The sequence below is a fragment of the Schistocerca gregaria genome, chromosome 1, assembly GCF_023897955.1.
Source record: "Schistocerca gregaria isolate iqSchGreg1 chromosome 1, iqSchGreg1.2, whole genome shotgun sequence".
Taxonomy (NCBI): Eukaryota; Metazoa; Arthropoda; class Insecta; order Orthoptera; family Acrididae; genus Schistocerca; species Schistocerca gregaria.
In genome coordinates, this window is record NC_064920.1 from 542,238,275 (window position 1) to 542,261,629 (window position 23,355).

The 23,355-nt window shown below is 42.7% G+C and overlaps 1 protein-coding gene and 1 non-coding gene across 7 annotated transcripts in view; one reads left to right on the plus strand and one right to left on the minus strand.

Moving 5' to 3' along the window:
• LOC126355773 (trafficking kinesin-binding protein milt) overlaps window positions 1-23,355 on the plus strand; it is a 374,105-nt gene that overhangs the window by 113,483 nt on the left and 237,267 nt on the right. The window contains exon 1 of one of the 6 annotated variants that reach the window (XM_050006257.1): window positions 20,884-20,947. The exons of 4 other annotated variants lie outside the window; for them this stretch is intronic. The gene's annotated coding sequence lies outside the window, so the exon portion shown is untranslated. One more of the 6 variants, XM_050006236.1, reaches the window with a different exon arrangement.
• On the minus strand, window positions 25-99 carry Trnas-cga (transfer RNA serine (anticodon CGA)). The gene has a single exon. It is a non-coding gene; the product is annotated as a tRNA-Ser (tRNA).

Consider the following 23,355-nt stretch of genomic DNA (forward strand, 5'->3'; position numbering starts at 1 on the left):
AAACTTCCTGGCAGATTAAAACTGTGTTCCCGACCGAGACTCGAACTCGGGACCTTTGCCTTTCGCGGGCAAGTGCTCTACCAACTGAGCTACCGAAACACGACTCACGCCCGGTACTCACAGCTTTACTTCTGCCAGTATCCGTCTCCTACCTTCCAAACTTTACAGAAGCTCTTCTGCGAAACATGCAGAACTAGCACTCCTGAAAGAAAGGATACTGTGGAGACATGGCTTAGCCACAGCCTGGGGGATGTTTCCAGAATGAGATTTTCACTCTGCAGCGGAGTGTGCGCTGATATGAAACTTCCTGGCAGATTAAAACTGTGTGCCCGACCGAGACTCGAACTCGGGACCTTTGCCTTTCGCGGGCAAGTGCTCTACCAACTGAGCTACCGAAGCACGACTCACGCCCGGTACTCACAGCTTTACTTCTGCCAGTATCCGTCTCCTACCTTCCAAACTTTACAGAAGCTCTTCTGCGAAACATGCAGAACTAGCACTCCTGAAAGAAAGGATACTGTGGAGACATGGCTTAGCCACAACAGCCTGGGGGATGTTTCCAGAATGAGATTTTTCACTTTACGATGAGTTTTAACGTTTCAAATGGACTTGATGTATAATTATGGACTTGGGACGACAAGCTTCAGAGGGTTTAATCATGAAATCCGGTTTCGAGTCTCCTGTGTTGTAGCAGGAAACGATCTCGGTCCATCTTGTTCTCCGCTCGCTTCAGCTGAAAAGGGTAGGTATTCAACTGAGGATATTTCATATCGTTTTTGGGTTGTTGATTACTGTTTCTCGTTAGCCCATTGTATATCACAAAGTCGCCCGGCTACAGATTTCTAACGTTATCCGACACTAATCTTCTTCAGTGTACGCCTCTGTCAAAGTAATTAAAAGAATACCGGTTATGCTTATATTTCTGTTGTCAAATTGATCATATGCATTTTCGAGAAAGGAATGAAGAGAACCCGCAAAGTCAACGGAAAAAAATGTTAATAAAGACCGTAATGGCACGAAGAGAGACCGGCTGAATATATATTACGAGAGGGGCAGATTTATACCCAGTACAGCAAGAGAAGGTCCGTGACGCCTCACCACCACGAAGTGCAAATGGTTGTCTCCAGCAATCTACAGAAACAGTGTGGCGTTGCCATAGAAATGAAAAAAAAGTGCATTACCTTGATTGGTCATGCTAGACGCGTGAAACAGCCGCGGAAAGCCTTCACTGGCCAAACGCACTGTAGACATACATGGCAGTTCGTTGTAGTGGAGGATGCAGCATTTAACGAAGACTGTAACTGGCAAACGAGAGGAAAGAAGAACTGCACCAGCCAAACGTATGGTTGAGGACCGAAATAACAGTGTGTCTTTCAGAGCTTCCATGTCAGTGAGCACGTAAAGCATCAGTTTGCTGTATCAATGTTAAGCATTCCTTCGTCAAGAACTTTGCAGGGCAGATAATGCACTGTATTGAAATTTATAAACTTTTTATTTGCCGTAATTGCGTGTAAACGGGATTGAAGAAATATTTGGCTGTATTTGTCCATAACCTTTCTCTTTACTGCGTATCGATTATTGATATCTGCCACTGGCGCCCTGTTCCTCTGTGTAATGTAATCTTCAGGTCTGTTGGTGGTGATGAGCTTTTTCTGAATGTGCCGTTTTGAATGATGGTTTACGCTAAATCAACGACCGTTTCATTTATGGTTCCTTATAAATGTTATCTTCTTCCCGATATATTCGTTTTCCTTTGTATCTTTCATAATGCCCAATACGAGAGGATTACTTTTCTTCAGAAGGATTGTTATGAAGCAGGCGTCTACAACCCATTAAAATCAAAATCTTTTTCTGATAGGTTCAACAAGTAATGTAAAGCTGTAAGTATACACTTTTGCAAAAAGCTAGAAGTTTCACCCCGAGTTGGAATTAATAGATTTGTTAAAAGCCGTAGCACATGTTGTTTACTTTACACGATATAGTTGTTAGCGTTCCGTTTCAGATGACCTTGTGTCAAGGCAGGCAGTAAGTAGTTCCGGTGGAATGCAAGCAGCCGAACTTGTGGCCGTTCACCGTCCCTGCCGTCGCCATCCTTGAATGCTGTTGGCGGGTGAGTGCGGTTGCGCACGTACTAACAAGGCGGTTTTGCAACTGTTCCAGCTGTGTTGTCTTAACAGGCTCTCCGTACGTGCCAATCATTACGTGTCACCCGTAACATGTAGGGTGCCGTTACATGGGAACTTGTCTAGTGCGAGCGCAAAAATAGTCCTATATGGATAACTTGGACCTGCCTGTGACAACGGCCAGGATATTCAAGAGGTCAGACGCAAACACTATACAATACATCGTGATTAATGACAGTGTAAACACTGCAAATTTTAAAACAGTCGCAGATTAGAACTTTGCAGTCTCAGATGTACTGATCGTAGTTTTCGCTAAAGTCCTCCGTGATGCACTAGAATGGAAGCGACGGTGCAAGAAATGGGTTGCTCAGTCCCACATTCTTCAGACTGCATTGCGGCTCCACACTGAATATTAGTTTTGGTCCGTATGCCGTCACAATAGGTTTCAATTTAGTGACTTTCAAGCAGTGGGTTCTTCTGTGTGTGCACGAGGGTCTCCTCCTTAAAGTATCATCCGTCTTTCCAAATGCTAGGTTCTAGTACGCCACGCTTGTACAGTCGTTTTGAACATGCAGCGAGACAATATATCTTCTTCAGACGGGTGAACCGTATATTTTCCCACAATACTGTTCTGGTACCTGCGTCCCGCTTCAGTTAGACAATCCGCAAACATTTGGAAAAAATGTTCTCACACTTGCACAGCCTCCGACATGTGGGAAACTCCATACCGGAGGGAAGTGGTGGCGTCAGGAAGGCCATCCGGCCACCTACTCTCACTAACGCTGCCAAATCCGAAGTATCATGCAGACCCTGTAGAGACACCGTATAAGGCCAGGAAGAAGAAGAAGAAGAAAAGGCGAGCCGTGTACAGCACGTAATGTGGCATATATCTTTTACAGCTACACTCACCTCATTGGTATGGTGGAAGCCGTCGCATACAGGGCATTTGTAGCCAACTTCATAGTAGCACAAATCAAGTGCTGACGTCCTCAAAGTTTCTGGTTGTGCTCTTCATGCTGTTCCTCTCAAATTGTGCACAGAATTTCTTCGCACATCCAACTTCAGCATGGTTTTCAGTCAGTGCCACGTAAAAGATAAGTGTGTGTCAGCGTAACCTCTAGGTTGTGGAGTTGTTAAGTCCTGCAGTGTTGTTTTTCTTCCCAGTAAGAGTTAAAAGCCCGTTTTGTGTGTCTTATTTCTCAGATGAAAAACACATGTTCGTGTTTTCAGCGAGTTCGGTTTGAGTTGCTTCCTTTCGTAGGCTGCAATGGGTGTGTACGGCCGTCAGACAACTTTTTCTTTAAGTTTCTTGTTTGCGCAGTGATTACACGGTCGCCAGCGTAAATGAAACTTACAATTCTTTCAGGAAGAAGTTGATAATTTTTATGCATGTTAACTAAAGATGACAAACATAATTCCTTGAGACAGGCCATTTTCCTTCCACCTCTATTCCGTGGCAGCAGAATTTCATACATATCATTCGGTTCTGCAGTAGATTTCTGATAGTGCAGGTTAATAAGTAATACTTCGACAACGGCGTTTTAAAACTTTGCGTCTTTATTTGTGTATGTTTGGAAGGGGGGAGGGGGAGGAAGTGGTGGTGGTGGTCCTGTGTTCTCTATGTTGTTTTAGCACTTACTGCTCGTATAATTGAACTTTAAAAAAGTTCTGCTTATTGACATTGTTACCCCTCATCTGTCGAGGCTTTGTTTGTTTTTCCGTCTGATTAAGTTCAGTTTTCACTTAGGTTTCCTTGATGGCCCCTTTTTATTGAGAGACGGTACGATAAAACGGAGCTTGTCTACGCTTTTTTCTTCATCTCGAGCAAGACAGCTGTCGATCAATCTGTCTCATTTCTGCACTGCCGTGGTAGCACATGTATAACATTCAGTGAAGTGACTGAAGGGAATGCAGACTATTAATTACAACTTCCTGATGTTAATGCTGTGCGCTTGACATAAATTTTTCAATCTCAGATGCGTCAGATCGGAAAAGCTTTGGTTGCTGAAGGGAGATTTTCGGGCACCTGGCTCAAATTTCCCAGGATGTTTCAGTACACTTGCATTCTGCGGACTACGTTTCCAAGACGACATGATCTGAAATTGTAGGTTTTCTTCAGGATAGGTATGCTGTTGTGTCTGTTGATAACTTGAGCTAAGTTGTTAACTACAGAAACTAATTTTTTTCTTGTCTAACGTGTACACATGTTACACTTAGTTTCTGGGCGTTGTTTACTGAGAGGGATATGAGACACTGGACTCGAATTCGGGAGATCCTGGGTTCACTCTGTTGCCTGGACAGTTACAGGGTGTAAGAGAGTGCAAAAAGTTTATCAGGACATCGAGGATGCTCCACTGAACAGTTTGAGGTAGAGAACTGGGGTCGGAGATAATAGGAATAAAATCAGTTTACTGTGTGCTTTCTTATTTCCATTAGTTACAGTCAAATCATCATTGACACAATGTACTTTATCTTACTAAATGTGCTGAAGCTGACGGCCATTAACCTCAATGCAAGCATGACATCGGCGAACGAGATTTTGATGCACGCTGACAAATATCCCTGGTGTGTTTCCAATCACATCAGAGGCAGTTACAATTCTGCCAACTAATTCCATCTTCTTATCCACTGGGGTCTCATACACAAGCGACTTCACATATCCGCATATGAAATAATCAAGGGGATTCAGGTCAGGTGACATCGGAGGCCATCTAATAGGATTTCCCCTTCGAATCCAGCTACCAGGAAATACAACATTGAGGTGGTTGCGGATATCCGCACTGAAGTGAGGCGGTGCACCGTCAAGTTGTATCCTCATCCTCTCACGAACAGCCAAGGGTACGGTCTCCAACAACTTTAGGTAGAACTGTTTGCATGAATCTCAAGTACAGGTGACCGCGTAGAAGATACAGCCCAATGAGATAGTCGCCTGCAATGCCGGCCCAGATATTCACAGCAAAACTTACTTGATGGTGTGACACCACTACAGTGTGAGGTTGTCCTGATCCCACACATGGCTGTTCCTGCTGTTAGAAATGCCATCACGATCAAATGAGGCTTCGTCAGTAAACAGCACGATTTGGAGGAAACCTGGTTGATCAATCCATTGATGGAGAAATCACTTACAAAATTCGACCATTGGTGCAAGCAGTGCGTGGACCCGTTGTGGGTGACAATGGTGTAATGGCTGTTTGTGGAGTACTCACCACACGCTATTATATACAAGCCCATTTCACGTGCAATACGACCAGTACTTGTAGGGCGGTCTCGTTCCAGGACTTGATCTCCAAAATTGGGTGTGCGGGTGGTCCTAATGTTGCCAAGTCCCTCGTTTCTCCCTTACAAAGAACTCGTACCCCGCATTCATCGATCGAGAGAAATAAAATACTCGTGACGAATTATACCTGTTAGGAAATCATTCTTTATGCAGCCTTTCAGGAGCGAGAGCATTGCAACATACTCATACACAATGGTCCATGTCAGTGAGTTCAGTGCAACTGTACCGGTACTTCTTCATCGTATTGTACTGTACGTCTTTGAACAGCACTGAGTAATGGATGAGTTTGTCGTTGATTCATACTACGTTCTATCATGGGACAATGTAAGTACGATAGAAAAGAGCCACCTTATGTACTAGCAAACAAAACCTGCATCATGACTTCTTGTTAATCAGGCTCGTCCTCCTCCTTTCCTCGCGGAAAATAAAGAATGTACATGTAGATAAACAGCACAGTGCGTGTAAACTTCTTCGAATGTTAGTTGTAAATGAGCTGGAAAACATTAACTAGACAAAGCGGTGAAAAAGTTTACTTCCGTATCTCCTTGAGCTAGCTTCTCCGACCCCAGATTCCCAGCGTCAAATTGTTCAGTGAAGCATTCTCTACCTGACATTAAAACTGTGTCCCGGACTGAGACTCGAACTCGGGACTTTTGCCTTTCGTCGGCAAGTGCTCTACCAACGACTCACGAACCGTCCTCACAGCTACCTTGTTCGAGTCTCGTTTTTATCTGCCAGGAAGTTTCATAACAGCTCATACTCCACTGCACAGTGAAATTTTGATTCACTGTGTCCTGTTAAATTTTTGCACGCTCTTAGGAAACATCTTTTATATTTAGGTTTTCCCGAAATCTCTTAAGTCAAATGCAGGGATAGTTCCTTCGAAAACGAGATGGCTGATTTCCATCCGAACACGCGCTCCATCTGTAATGACATCATTGTCGGAATGTTAAAGCTTAATCATTTGTCCTTCATTCCTTCTCTCTTCACTGAAATATCTGTGATGAAGTTTCAGTGCAGCGTACGATCTGCTGCAGAACGAATTATTGTCCTTGAGTGTTTTCTCTGTGTGTGCTCTTCAGTGTTATTCATTACGTGTGTCGTTTCCATATTTTTAACGGTCTGCTTACCAGAACAACTGTATAGCGTAGCCTACCAATCGGGCGTCTCAGTCCCGTGTTGTGTACATCAGTTTTATTTTGAGTACCTACGATGTGAACGATTTTTGATGTATAAGTATATTTAAAATAATTTTATTTATTTGAAGTTTACATTTAAAAAACAAGAGTTTTTTATACTTTTGTTTGTGGCTTTTATTCTTATTGCAAAATTGCGCAGGGGCTACAGACAATAGCAGAATGTTCCGAGCGTACTGGTTTGGTGCATTGATAACATGTTATTAGCTTCTTTTATCTTTCGTCTGTACACAATACGCACATATTATCGTTTTTGGTTTCACTGCCCTTCCTGGAGCGGTGAATTCATTGACTTCTTTACCCGTGCTAGTTGCTTTTCAAAATCGATGATGAAAGTCCGACGCCTCATGTTTTTATTGGTGCACCAGCACCCAAATTATATATGCATTCGGACTTTTAACTATCCCGGCATCCTACAACTTTCCCAGCATCCTCCCTTCGGTGTTGGGCGACAATGCCTCAAAAGCAGCTTGAGTTTTACGTTTTATTCATGAGGGTGGGTTTTATCATTTGATCTAAGTTTTAGCGCATGCCCTTTGTGCCTGTGTGTCCTCCACCCTAGTGCTTCTAGGCTGTAGGTTTTAGTGTGTTGCAGAGTGGCTGGCTTCTCCTTTTTATTCTCATGGTCAGCCAGCCATGGTATTCTGCTCTCTCGTTCTGATCTCTTCTACATGTTTTTTGCGTCTCTCTCGTTTTCTCGTCCGATTTTTTTCCATTTTACTGTTTGTTACCCTTCTGTCATTCTTGTGGTTTTCTCCTTTCTTCCAGCTGTGTTTCGTATGTCTCGATTATTTGACTCCCACCCTTGTGGAATCATTTTAATCGGAACGAGGGGCCGATGACTTTAGCATCCCCCCCCCCCCTCTCCTTTTTTAAACCAACCAACTTTATATGCATTCATAACACTTACGTCGATCATGCTGAAGAAAACCACAAATGGCCAGCGCCTTGTTTTCTCCACACCCTAGAATCGCATCTTCTGGTCCATAATGTCAACGCCGCCCTTTGTGGCATTGCATACCATTATAACTTCAGACTTCTTTTCGTGTGCTGATGACGCTGTTAGTTCGTCATGAAGAGAGCTAAGGGCGGTAATAACTGTGTTGTTCTTAGGAACTATCATCACATCTGGTTGAAAACCAAACAATCTATAGTAAACTTCACGTCCTTTAAGTGTAATACAATTGGCAGGCAGTTAACCTTCGTTTTTGCCAATACTACTGACTAGTGCCGAATCTTTTGACAACAAATGAGCAACTCGAGAGATGTAAAGAAAATTATCACAGGTGATATTACGTCCAGACTTCTCATGTTCAATCGCCAAGGTTTCCACAACATTCTCTGTAAGTCGCACGGCTCTTATGTCTTCCTCCTTTCCTAAACACACTTTCATCTTCCAACAATAGCTTATTGCACTGTCACAAATTGCCTAGGCCTTTATTCCCTGTCTACCAGGTTTTCATAGGATGTATTGTCGAAATGGACAGCGATCTCGAAATTTGACCAATTGTTCACTCACGGTCATGCACCATCCTGGAATGTAGGCATCCCTAAGGGCATTTTCCTACAGCTCACAAACTTCTTTGATTTGTTCGAATTTGTCACTTTACCCATGTTCACGTCGGTCTGCTGCACTAGGAAAACGCAATACCCTCAGAATAGCATGGAAGCGGTTGCGAGACATAATTTCATTGAACAGTGGCCGGCTAACACTCCAAAGCTGACTGATATTCTGAGTTCTTCACTTGTAAACTCCAGTCGACATCAGAACATCAAGAAACTTTTTTCATTTTATGCATATCTATACCCACCCAGCCTCGTATACGATTCGACCTTCCTTGTTGCTCCACATAAACACACTTTGTCAATGAGAGGTACACGAAAGAAAACATAAAACAAGATTCTGCATTATCACAGTTCCCAATCGAATAACTTTGGGTCCCTGGTCTTCTTTCAGTATACCCTTTTTGCTCCGCCTACCAGAAATTCCATTACGTGAAAATGATGTCACACTAGAAAGAATTTGCACTAAATTGTTGTTCTCCGTCTTCGTACAGAGATTCTTCATGATCATCATCTCCGTATAGTTCTGAGGTTTCGGCGACATCCAACTCATTATCATTATCGCTGGAAGATTCATATTCACTTGGTGGAATTTCAGAATCAGAACACGACTCCAACAATTATCTCCTCATCTGATAGGCCTCTTCCCTTTTATGAAATAAAGCACCAAAATAAACATATGCTTGTCACAAGGAGGACTGTCGAAAACTGAAAAAATAACAGCGCGAGTCAACAACGGAAAATGACACAACAGACGCTGCGCAGACACCGGGTTGTTGAAAAATTACTTCTAACCACAAGAGCCTGCGAGGCCTGTAAGGAGGAAACCTTCAACATTTTACCACAAAGACATCGGTAAATCTTTGCAATTTTTTCCAAAATTATGACTAACTTAAATTAGGAAAAGTCGTAAAATTGCATTAAAATAAAATGTATAGTTGCCAGTAGAGAAGATAAAAACATCACGCATGCACCTCCGAGGCCCGATGTTAGGTAAGGCGTGTACACACTACGCTAACGAACGACAGCAAACTGCTTCGTTGGCTAATATGTGCTAGTGTGTACGGATGGCAAATCGGAGCCAACCAAGCGGTTGGCATTAGTTGCGGTTCGGCCTTCTAGCGTTAACGCCAAAGCGTTGGCAGTTGGTTGGCCTTGTGACTCCTCTCCTAGTGTGGACGCCGGGACGAATGTTCGTTGGTTCAGTAGCGATCTGCAGTGTCTCTAGAACGGTTTTATATTTCATTTTTCAGGACAGCTACAAGTCGCACTTAGTATGTTTTGTTGACTGATTTCGCCCTTTAATTTAACAAGAGCATCATGAGAAACTCTGGAATTCGCCTGTTAAATTAAAGAGCGAAGCCGGACAGTGAAACTTACTGATTGCCACTTGCGGCTGACGTGCAAGCCTTAACTTAAACAATCGCTGTTTCCTCCGCAGGCAATGTCTTCTTTCGCTAAAGGTGTGTATTTATTATTTTTTTTTAATGTTGGAGTATAGAGTGGAATGTGGAGAGAGCATTAAAGAATTTCGTCGTGAACAGGAATGTTTATCGACCTCTAAGAACTTCGATTATAAAAATAAACGCTTGGAGGGAAACAAGTGAGCCATTAGAAAAAATTGTGCACGATGTGAGAAAGAAAGTGCAGTCTTTATTGACCTCTTTTACCGTGAACGACAAAGTAACAAACTGGCAGTGATCATTAATCTTTCTGCTGCAGATACAGCTCTACTAAAAGAGGTGTTTTTTCGGAAATTTTATGGCCTAATCTCAATAGCAATTCCAAATCTGTAACTTTCATTTGGAAAACAATTATGAAGTTGCCCATACTGCGACTCAGCTTTAAGGTAGACAATTTCTTGCCACCAAACTGCTCCCTACTTTTTTTAAAGAAAGGTCTCCAACAACGTCGTTCCTTCTTTTTCTTATTCTGATGCTAAGCTTCTTGCTCAAAAAAAAAAAAAAAAAAAAGATGCACAAGCGACGGCTGCTAAATACTCTGCTCCCCTCATAACATCGGCCGGTGAAATTGTAATTAAAACGCTACTTTATAACGTAACAAATTAGGGGCAACGTCGGGAAGTTATCAGAGCCAACTGCGATTCCACATCGCACAATACTTTGCCCCAGCTCTTTGTTTGGTAAAGATTAGAAGCCGAACGTCAGTGAATTGGCGACCAACCTTTGGCCGAATCCAGTGTTTGTCGTTCGTTGGTCTAATGTTTGTATGCACCGTTAGATTTTCTCTCTTGCTCATCTGTAGCTTTAATCGGGGTAAATAGATGTGAGTTTTTCTCCGGCGAATAGGAAATTTATTTAGTGGTGTTCTCATAAAGAAATAGCTGAATACACAGATGGGAGGCGAAAAATAGATGCAATTGTTAGCAGTATTACGTTTGTAAAGAAATCTGCCCGTTAAGAGCGACGATTGAATGAAGTAACAGGAAACACATAAATACACTCGCTCGCGCGCGTTAAGTCAGTTCCCATTTGTATATAGATCGATTGTCATTTTTTATTAATACATCGCCACTTCTTTTTCTTTGCAGTCGTCGTAGGGATGTTGGCAGCGTTTTAAAAATGAGACCTAACGCCTGGAAGCAGCAATTCAGCTACCAGCGATTTTAGGAATTTTTAGAAATAACATTTGTATTTAACCTCCAAAGCCCATTGATATCTAGGATTAACTGCAATAGGGAGTTTTACATCGCGGGGATTTTGGTGTGTATTTATTCTTCTTTCATTTATTAGAGTCGAGATGACATTTCTGTAGGTGCAACATCAGCCCCGTCTGCTGATTCTTTTGTAAGACCTCATCCATTATTTAGTGACTTCACCTCTGATGTTTTCTCTACAGCGGACCTCTCGCCAGAGTACCGTGTCTCCCGCGCGCCCACCGCGGCACCGCTCATAAATTGCGCGGAATTGGATAGCGTGAATCTTTCTATTGGCCCCCATGGACACTGAGCGCTGAGTCCCTGGGAATAAATGTCGCCATATTTCCCGTTCTAGATACAAACACGTGGCTCTATTCGACACACAGCCACCAGGCTTTCTTATCTGCTATCAAGCTATAGACTGCGTTTTATGTTTTCGTCTTTTACTTGTTAGCACACACACAAAACCGCCATTGACAGCAAAATACGAACACCATTCCGGTTAATGGGGGTTCTGACAGACTTGAAGGTAGGAGGGCGTGGATCTCAGTCGGCAACAGCAGTTCACGGAAAAGGCAAGGTCCGTATTGGAGATCACATTTCTAATCTCTTCAGAAGTTTCAGGTCATTAGATGTTAACCAGGATACAAGGACCTTGGCTCTTTCTTTTCCTCAATAAAGGGATCAGGTACGTGTCTCGCAGTGGTCTGAGGTGATGAAATTGGCTTCAAGTCCAATTGACAGAGATAGAGTGCCGGCTTAGTCTGTGACAGAATAGTGGAAATACTCATGTGCTTAAATAACGTTTGCGTGGATGGTACCCTAAACGATTCTTCCCAAACACCATCCATGCTTGCGTTTCTTTGTACAGTACTTCGGATAGATCTTTCGGTGGACGAGTTAACGATCATTTCGTTACTGGCAGCACGGAGTGGGCAGTTATTTTTATTCAAGAATAGTTAATTTCTTCTGCTGTTAGGTGTCACTGGGTTTACTGGCACGGTTTGTTAACCACTGTGAAAAGTTTGCAGAATAGTTGTTGGTAGTAGGCCAAGGATCGGTGAGGCCGGCTATGAAAGCGTTAATCTACTTCCAAAGTTTCCTGCTGAAAAATTTCAGACATCCACTGTTAATAAATAACGTAAGTGGCTGTTAGCAGATTTTTCCGTATATTCTGTAACTTGATCCTCATAATCAACATATAGTTCTCACGCGATGAAAAAGTTTCGTCGATAATAGTGATTCCATTACAATGCAACCACACACACTTTGATGTGATCTACCAAAATCATCACCCCTTTGAATTTTTACTTGCCAGTGTGTAAAAGTGCTAGTAAGACTGCTGCTTACGTTTTCTCGTAAAATAGTTTTGCAGTACAAGGTAACAGTGGTAAGGTATGTCCCTTCCTCTCTATTTTTAAGTCACTGTGTGAGCCTAGTACTTCCCCGCGCTTAGAACATGGGGAAGGCCACGACTCGTGCGTCACACAGAATTGGCGAGGGACACCGCAGCTTTGCATCCTGGACATGAAACCACTGAGACCGCAAAGAATACTTAGCTGCGCTTTTCAGTAAATTGCTAATCTGTAAGCTTACAGATAAGGAGTCATTACCTAACATAGATACATTTCTGGGCTTCAGTGTTGGCAGCTCACCTTAACAAGGAAAACTGATCTTTTACGTGATCGTTGCTGTGCGCCCGAATGTTTAGTGTTGGTCTACAGAAGCATCATTTCAACTGTGTAATGGAAAAACCGTTAATAGCAAGTAAAGGCAAGTATTTGTATTTGCAAAACGGAACTGCAACGGAGGAACGATAGCACGTCGGAACTCGTCGCAAATACACGCGTATGTTAACGGTACATTCGGGATTTCCCATGGACGTGGACTGGGAACCATTAGCAAATAAGCATCCCACAAATTCTGTTCATTTAACATAAACTGACATTTCAAACCTTGGACACAGACATAATCGGCCCTTGTGTGTTAAGTGTGATTTAGGGACAGATTCAACTATTACAATTAGCTTTTGAGACTTAGTTTTGTACCAAATCACACAGGCATAAAGATATTAGTAATAAAGCATCCTATTATTGTCTCGTTAGTCATAACCAACAATAAATAATAATAATAATAATAATACCTTAAAATATCCACCAGTACATCAACACAATACAGCTACATCCAAACGTATATATACAACTACAGAAATCCATTATTATTGATACATGTTCAATAACCCGAAAGTTCCTAAATGCAATGTAACATATACCGTACAGTTAAAATGAAGTCACTCTTGATCAAGGTCCACGTCACTTTCCATTTTTAACCAGACCTAAGGTCTGAGAAAGGAAAGAAGATGATAATAATAAAAATAATAATAATAATAATAAGACAAATGTAAGAAAAATAGCATAGTCAAGGGAAAACACACTAAACAAGAAGATTACATATTGGATAACCACAGCGACCATAGAAGCGATGGAAAAAACAGATGCTTATAAATATTTAGGATACAGACAAAAAATAGGAATAGATAATACAAATATTAAAGAAGAACTAAAAGAAAAATATAGACAAAGACTAACAAAGATACTGAAAACATAATTGACAGCAAGAAACAAGACAAAAGCTATAAATACTTATGCTATACCAATATTGACCTATTCATTTGGAGTAGTGAAATGGAGTAACACAGACCTAGAAGCACTCAATACATTTACAGGATCACAATGCCACAAATATAGAATACATCACATACATTCAGCAACAGAAAGATTCACATTAAGCAGAAAGGAAGGAGATTTATCGACATAAAAAACCTACATTATGGACAGATAGACAATTTAAGAAAATTCTGTATAGAACGAGCAGAAACAAGCAAAATCCACAAAGCAATCACTCACATAAATACATCGGCTACATCATCGCAATTTCATAACCACTTCTACAACCCTTTAGATCACATAACATATAAATAAATCGGCTACATCATTGCAATTTCATAACCACTTCTACAACCCTTTAGATCACATAACATCAACAGATACGAAGAAAGTAAATTAGAAAAAGAAAACACTACATGGCAAGCACCCGTATCATCTAACACAGCCACACATCGATCAAGACGCATCCAATACATTGCTAAGAAAAGGCAATATGTACAGTGAGACGGAAGGATTCATGATTGCAATACAGGATCAAACCATAAACACCAGATATTACAGCAAACATATTATTAAAGATCCCAATACCACAACAGATAAATGCAGACTTTGCAGACAACAAATAGAAACAGTAGATCACATCACAAGCGGATGTACAATACTAGCAAATACAGATTACATCAGAAGACATGACAATGTAGCAAAAATAATACATCAACAACTTGCCATACAACATAAACTAATAAAACAACACGTTCCCACATACAAGTGTGCACCACAAAATGTACTGGAGAATGATGAATACAAATTATACTGGAACAGAACCATTATAACATACAAAACAACACCACATAACAAACCCGACATCATGCTCACCATACCCAATACAACAAATATACAGAAGAAAACGGGAGAAAAAATTGAAAAATACATGCAACTGGCTGAAGAAGTCAAGGACATGTGGCATCAGGATAAAGTTGACATTATACCAATTATACTATCAACCACAGCAGTCATACCACACAATATCCACCAGTACATCAACGCAATACAGCTACATCCAAACGTATATATACAACTACAGAAACCTGTAATTATTGATACATGCTCTATTACCCGAAAGTTCCTAAATGCAATGTAACATATACCGTACAGTTAAAAGGAAGTCACGCTTGATCAAGGTCCGCGTCACTTTCCATTTTTAACCAGACATAACGTCTGCGAAAGGAAAGAAATAATAATAAACAGAAACAGTAAGCACATGTTCTGTTAGTGACGGTGCAAGCTTTGTGTGTATTGTATGTATTAATTTTGTCAATAGTAGTGATGTGATGAACCTTTTCTGCACATTAATTTGCTGCAACATTAAAATTAGCTACAATGAAGTTGGAACTCATTCAAAATGATTTACGAACCTCAGCCTCTGTTCGTGTGGCAATTTCAATTAGTTTCACTGATTATTAGGAACAGAAAATACTTTAGAAATGTAAATGGAAGTAAATTAGAATTGCGCAGCTGGAGAAAAGTATTGTCGTCGAGATACAATTAATTTGAGCACAACTCAGTATTTAATCTGGTGATGATCAGACTGTATGGTACATAATGACTCGCCTCCCGCCTCGTTTCCAAATCACAGTTGGTGATGAATCGCAGATTCAGTGTTACGATGCGGAGACGAATCTGTCACATGCCAAATCATTACGAATACCAACAACACGGGAGCAAAATCTACCTGGTAGAAAGCGATCTAATGTGAGCAGTTCCATCTCTGATGCAGATCAAGCTTACACAGTACTACACAACAGTGACTTCTTTGCAGATTTTGAGTTGGACAAATCCCCGGAAACTTACCGAGATTTCATTGTAGTTAGTCGCGACGGTGACCCGTCGCAGATCGTATTTGAAATTCGGTAATTGAACTTCAGTGCACCTGATCATAAAAACCTCCTTGCAACTCTGACATTGGCCATAAGTTCCTGATCGTTATGAAAGCGAATAGCTTATAAAGAGAGAGAGTATTGTACGTGAAAATCAGTAGCACCTGCAATTCCACGATTGGGTCTGGGGTGCATTAACTTAATCGGGCACTATTAAAGATGCTAATATGAACGTTGTGAATTGAAGCATACACTTACGTGAAATGCAAACAGCGGCGTGGGTGGCTGTAGTGCCGCATGAACGCACATAATGCTTCAGGTGAAAGAACGAAATGTCACCGATAGTGGCTAGGACAATTACACGAAATGTGTTTTTTTCTAGTATGCAAATAAAAATGTGACATAGGAACAAAGCAATTAATCTGCTTTAGGACTCATTTAATGAATCGCTCTTTTCTCATCTCGTCGTACGGGTTTCACTCATTCCATGGCTTGCCAAATATATTTTATTGATGTTTGTGGCTGGATGCTCCTCCTGCAACCACACTCGTCGGGCAACGTAACGGAGGAAAGTCGTTTGCGCCATCTGTCTATGAATCTGTAAACTTTGTATCTGAATCGTGTAACACTTGTTTTGTGTGTGATCATAATTTAACAATGTATGTATATTATTTTATGAGGGGGAGATATGGGGTCAGAGTGTGGAAAACAGCCTAAAACTACGCTCAGGATGTTTAGTATACCAGACCAACGTTGTTAAACCGCTGCGCGGATCTAATCCGGTCCTGGCTCGCTCACCTCCGCCTCACAAGCTAGAGCGCTCCGCGTTAAGGTAGACGAGCAGGACTTACGTCCGTAAATCGTTATCGTCGTCGTCATCGTCGCAGCTCGTGGTCTAAGTGGCTAGCGTTGCTGCCACTGGATCACAGGGTCACGGTTTCGATTCCCGGCGGCCGGGTTGGGGATTTTCTCAGCCAAGGGACTGGGTGTTTATGTTGTCCGCATCATTTCATCATCATCATCATCATCATTCTTGACAGTGGCTAGAGTGGACTGTTTAAAAATTGGGACTTTATACGGGCGCGATGACCGCGGAGTTGAGCGCCCCACAAACTAAAACATCACCACCACCGCCACAAGTTTTCCGGCCATTGGCGGGCTCCTGAGACCATTAGTGTGCCCGTGTGATCTATTCCGAGCCAACTGCTTCGTAATCAGAATCAGATATCTTCCTCATTTCATTTCATCTAATATTTATGGTCTTCCTATTTCTGCTGTCTTCCCACTGTAGCTTTGATAGCTGTTGTTAGTATTCATTTTCCTCACAGTGTATGTCCTCTCGAGGTTGCTTTCCTTTTATTAACCAGGTTTAGGAGAGTTATTTGTTCCTGTACCCTTCCCATCAGTGCAATGTTCTACACGTGATCCACCTGTTTTACACTCTGGGCAAAAGACGCGCCACGAAGGAATTATCCGAATGGAATGGAAATCAGTAGATATGATGTAGATGTACAGACAAACAGATGATTACAATTTCAGAAGAAACAGATGCTTATTCAAGAGAAGAACTTCACAAACTGAGCAAGTCATTAATGCGTTGGTCCACCTCTGGTCCTTACGCAAGCATTTATACTGCTTGGCATTGATTAATAGAGTTGCTGGATCGCTACCTAGGGATATCGTGCCAAATTCTGTCCAACTGGCGCCTGAGATCATCAACATCCCGAACAGGTAGGAGGGCCCTGCTCATAGCGCTCTAAACGTTCTTAATAAGGGAGGAATCCAGCGATCTCGCTGGCCAACATAGGGTCTGGGAAGCACGACGACAAGCGGTAGAGACTGTCACCGTGTGCGGAATGGCATCTTGCTGAACTGTAAGCCCAGAATGGCTCGCCATGAAGGACAGCAAAAAGGGGCTTATGATACCGTCGATGTACCGCTGTGGTGTAATGGTGCCGCGGATGACAACCAAAGGGCTCTTGCTATGATGTCGGATGGCACCACAGGCAACCACTGCTGGTTTTCGGGCCGTGGCCGTATGAGGGCGACAGTCAGGTCGGTATCAAGCCGCTGCCCTGGGCGCCGTCAAACACGTCTTCGCTGCTCATCGGGGCTCAATTCGAAGAGAGACTCATCACTGAAGGCTATTCTACTCCAATCAATGAGACTGTAGGCCGAAGACGTGTCTGGAGTCGCCACAGACAGCGATAACATACCAGCCTTTTTGTCTTTGGGTGTATTTTCTCCATTCTCCTACAAGCCCCAAATTCTTCAGTTTTCTTTCTCTCTTCTTCACTGACCAACTTCACAGCTGTACAGGAAACCACTCCACACGAAGCCTTCAACTGCAGTTTACTGCATAATAACCGTTTCTTTTTCTTTAAAGCTTGCTTTCCCGTTGGTCTTATTTCTTTAGTACTCGTACAGTTGTCTGCATGCTCCCCAAATATGTGTTCTGCGCAGCTTCACTTTCATGTCTTCTCGGTTATTTACTCTCACCACCTAATTTTCTTTGTATAGATTTTCATCCTAAAATCTTTCTTCAGTCTCTGAAGTCTGTATGGTGTTTTTTGGTCAGATATTGTTTCATCTCCAAGCAGTACCAAATCATCAGCAATCCGATGCAGCAGATCTTCAGTCCTTCTGTGCTGACTCCTTACGTCTCTACTTCTATCGTCTTCATTACCATGTTCTCTAAATATGTGGTAAACAGAGTTGGTGAAAGACAATAACCATGCGTCATCCTTCTTTCGATTTCAGTCTGTCATACAATTTCATAGCTTCATTTTTGTTTTCTGCTTCGCGTTTAACTCCTTAATCAGTGCCCTATCCTCCCAGACCACCTTCTTCAATCTCATAATTTCTGTTATCTTGTTCGTTTCATTGGGTCAAAGGCCTTTTGTAAACGTATTGAACATAAACTCATTCCGCCGACCGGTGTGGCCGAGCGGTCCTAGGCGCTTCAGTCTGAAAACGCGCTGCTGCTACGTTCACAGGTTCGAATCCTGCCTCGGGCATGGGTGTGTGTGATGTCCTTAGGTTAGTTAAGTTTAAGTATTTCTAAGTTCTAGGGGACTGATGACCTCCGATGTTAAGTCCCATTGTGCTCAGAGCCATTTGAGCCAAAAACTCATTTCCTTTCCTCTTTCTACCACCTTTCACCAATCACTCTAAAAAATCCCAGTAGCACCTGTTATACCTTTACCGTTCCTGAAACCTAACGTCCTTTTCCCTACGTTCTTTTCCACTGTGCGTAGCAATGTACAATTCAATACCTTCAATATAATTCTGGCAACGTGAGACGCAATACTTACTCTACTGTATTCTGTGCGTTTCTTGAATCACCACGCCAAAATGAAATTACCGTATCTATATCTTAACTCTTGCTTTTACCCGTACAACAGTGAGGCACACCGAAGCAAGATGCTGCCCAAAGACTTCCAGCTGTCGCTCATTGAAATGAGAGTCACGTTTGGCGGAAATTACTGGTGTGGCAGGAAGCGCTTCCTGCGTGTAACGCCGCGACACGGTTTGAAGCCTGCCTAGAAGGTACTAGTATCATTAGTCATAAACTAAACTAGTAGTCGCCGATGCGGGGGCGTATGCTACACCGTATGAAGACAAATGACTGTTACATTTGATATTTTGAGAGAAGACTAATAGCATTCACGGATGTGTATCTCTTAGTAGTTACCAAACAAAGTTTCATTCGATTCGCAAAAAATCTGCGTCCCAGTCAAATTTACAATCATCTTATTGGATAAGTGTACATGTTCTTCCACGGCAATGGAAATACGAGGTTAGCCCAGGAATTAAGGATTGATTGCGCACTCTCGTTTGCACAGGTTTGTCCAAAGTGGATTGGTTTTTTCGACATTCACTTTTTAGGTAAGAGGTGCATTCAGTTTTTGAATGCTCGGTAGTGTAAACCTGCTTCAGTGACTTGTTTATCACTCCTGATATCTACGCGACATGCTCCGTAAAAGGCTAAGGGTTTCCACTTTAGTAGCCACTCCCATCTTTGTGTGAGACTCCCATGGGATTTACATCGGGACTCACCGCCGGCCATTCCATTACTTCACTGTCCAGGCTTCGCAATACATCCCTGCTGATATCCGCCTCATGTGCCCTGGAATTAGAAGGAATTCAACGCCACCGCAGTATGCAGTAGCCACCAAATGGTCCCAAGTGGATCTGTTCGGTGTGCAACGTGACGGAAAGGCGACCATGAATAACGCCAAGATCTTCACGGCTGTCAACACTAATGCCTCCCCACACCATCACAGAACCCAGAGGGGAATTGTCGATTTTCTGGACAACATTTGGCAGGGACCGTTCATCAAGGCATCTGCTCACACGAACACGGCCAACACCTTACTTAAGAGGATATCTGGACTCGTCTGTGAATAACATGTTTCGCCAGTGACAACGTTGCCAGTTGATATGTGAACAGCAGAACTGAAAGCTAGCTGCAAGATGTTGTCGTGTCAAGTGGGGTACTCGGAACATGACGTCTGGGTCGTAAGGTCATGTCCCGTAATCGTTTAATTACAGTCTGACCGGGCGCAGCAGCTCCCGCGGCCCGTCTGAGATCGTCTTGGCAGTGCTTTGGCGGTAAGCTTACGACGCCGCAAGGCAGAGATAGCCGGATATCGGTCTTAACGTGTGGCTGTAACGCGTCGGCGACCTTGTCCAACACGCCTTTTGTACTGATCTCTCCCTCTTTAGTGTGTACACAGCCAGTGGATGGCAGATGGAGAGACGTCGGCATCTGCAGCAGCACGACCGAAAGCCCATCCTCTTTGGATCGAACAGACCGCTCTTGCAACGTGAATACTAGGTCCACGAATGCCAACTGCCATCTGTGTACCTTACTGGAAAACAGTGGGATACGGCACTCACTTCCTTCTGAGGGGTCACCTGAGACAGTAACGCATGACACAGCCAGTAGACGTCGATTGATCTTAATTGTTTCATACATTAAAAGTTAAGATCTCAAGCTATATAATAAGACCAAGGTACCGCCTGTATCAAAATTGATTTAACGTGTCTGGCGGTGATACACGTGCCCCTCTAATTCTTTTGAGTAGTTTATATTACGAGACCGAAAGAAGATGACTCACAAATGTCGAAAAATATTCGGGTAGAAAAAAATAAAGAAAAGCTTGTGTTTTGCAGTATGTGATTTCTTCTAACAATGAAATGTTTTTCGTGAATAGATAAACTGTACCGTGGTAGTGTTCTTGTGATGAATCTCCTCCCATTTGCTTTCACTTCAGAAAGATACAGTTACGCATAGTCTCCAACAGACTGGACTTTGTGACCGACCAGTGGTAGTTGCCGGTTCTTTTCAAGCGCTCGCGTCGTTTTGTTGAATGCACCTCTGAGAAGGCGCCGCCGGGCGGTCGGTGTCGCCGCGAGTCCGTTCACCGCGCTTCCTGTTGTCCCGGCGTCAGCGTCAGCCACGCTAATCTTAGCGCGGACAAGGCGCGGTTGCGGGAGGCGCGAGTCTGGGCGCGGCAACCTCGTCGTGAGTGCGGGTTGCCCCGAGTGGGCCACGGCCGGAAGCCAGCCCGCTAGTGACGAGTAAGTACTTGGCGGTCGCCTCGCTCAGCCGGCAGCCGCCTTCCGCTTCCTCGGGTGAGCTGAGCCACGGCTTTATGTTGTATTTCTGCTCTGTATGACTACCTAACGGTTTCGCGCACTTTTCGTTACGCGCTGTTGGTGAGTGCCGTGTCCGTTGTGGTTGGACGGTTATATAATTTAAGTGCCAGGTTTTCGTCATGGCTTTCGAAACTGAATACTTGTTCCGCTTAACACTCCCTTTCATTACCTCTCTGAGAGATCTCTTTTATCCGATTGGTCTACCTCTAGGCTGTATATGCGGCGATAGCCTGTGAAAGAGTGATAGTCACTTTCGTTACCTTTTGGTAAGATAAATAGCGGCGCCATTTTTTTAAATTTTGTGGGTTTGAGTGTATATAACTTGCAAGCAGTGCGTAGTAAATATCACGCGCACAATTGTTCGGATATTGTAACGATTATAATGACATCGAATAACAAATACAATTCTTTTAGATTATTGATGGGAGGGATGCTGCGTCATTATCTTCTGGCCAAACGATGTCTTCTAAATGTCAAAATTAAACATTGTTCGGACGTGGCACTGTCGCATTACTAACGATCTGTGGAATGCTGTAGAAACACTGATAGAATCAGCTGTCCATTCTAAGCGCAGGTTATAATCTTTAAAAAGCCCGTGATAGTTAGGTAAGATTCTGCAGTTTTTAATGTGAGATCATTGGTGATATTAATCGGAAATATCTTTCACAATGTTTCAGTGCCTTGAACAAAGTTACTTGCTAAGCGCAAGACCACCACTTCATTTCATGTTAATTGGTTGAGTTGCACGAACTTCTTGGAGAGTTCTTAAAGCATATCATGCGGAGATGATTGGTGAAGTTCCTGTGATGAAAACGCACAGTTATCGTTGACATGTAGCCCACACCGTAAACCGCGATTTTCTCGGCGAGGGGTTTTAGTTTGTAACACATGATTCATGAAATAGGAGATACGTAATTGTCTGTTGTGCCTTGCGTCCTTCGTCAGGAACTCGTTTTGTTGGATACCTTGATGCGAAGCAATCCCAAGGAAGTTCTCCGAAACTCCATACCGGTGCAGCTCAGGCACTTCTGCCTTCATCTTCAAAAGATGAACACTGTTGCCCCTCCCTGTTGCTGGGTTCTATAGACTATAGAGCGTATACTACACTTCAAGCAAGCTACGCGCCTTCGAGTATTATTTATTGTTTGTTCTTCAGTCGAAAGTGGGAAATAATTTCATCGGACAACGAAGGATTGCGGGATAGGCATCAAAAATACAGTCATTAATCCGAACCACTTCTGTAGTCGGGAAACGAAAGAGTAGACGAGTTCAGAGTCGTGCGTTGTTTCAACATTGCCGATGGAATACAACTTAGCAGCTGTCGATCTTGTGTTACGAACCACGTTGATGGAATGACTCAGCGTTACGTTCTGCAGTCCATTAGACATGATTTTCGCTTCAATGGGCAGCTTTAAATGGTTATTTCTCTGGCGTTTGCGGTCAGTTTTGAGGCTGCTGATACATGCGGGGCACAACACCAGTAGAGAGTGTCCACTACAGTGGACTGTGTACGTTTGCAGCCTCAGGACTGATTGGAAGCGCCAAAGATGCTGTTCACTGTAGTGACGCAGTCCGCCACAGGGTTAAAATCTTCTTTTGCTACCGTGTTGTAGTTCGGCCGAAAACATTCCCTACACGCAAAGCGACATGCAAGAAGGTTCTCGACCCATGACCCTTAATAATTACAGAAAAATACCCGAACAATTTCACGAGCACTTGCTGAGGCTTATCGTAAAAAATAACTTTTTAAATTGTGATAGCGAGTAAGATTCCGTTTGGACTGTAATGTCAGTAAAGTAAAGACGATACACTATTTCAGTTTTGGTAAGGGTGGCATAAGTAATCGCCCTAAGCCTTGAAGAATTCTTCGTGGTACTAGGAGAACTTTTTAATTAAATTTACTGGTAATTTACTCTCGTACAAGTGATATACCGACACTGTACATTACTGTATGTACGCTTTTCTGGTGCATATGTAAAAATTTGTTTTTTTTCTGTTCGTTGTACCACAAATCTTGGTTTGTTTTCCTATCACACAAATAAATCTAAAATTGTATCCTTAGTCGCCAGTGTACCTGTTTAGAACACGCGTTCGTTTTTTCCTAACTATCTCGTGCGACAGATGGTTATGTCTGACCCTTTTCTCTTTTTCTTCGGTGTTTTGATGGTGTTTTAACTTCCCTCTGACAAAAGTCAGAATTCGTTGAGAAGTATGGTCGGAATTTAGTGAGAGGCGTTCGTGCGAGATCGACGCCTAGCAGTATTTTTGGATGAACTCCCGCGGAGACTTTATTATTAGTGTCAGTCAACCGTGGCGTTTGGGAGTCCAGT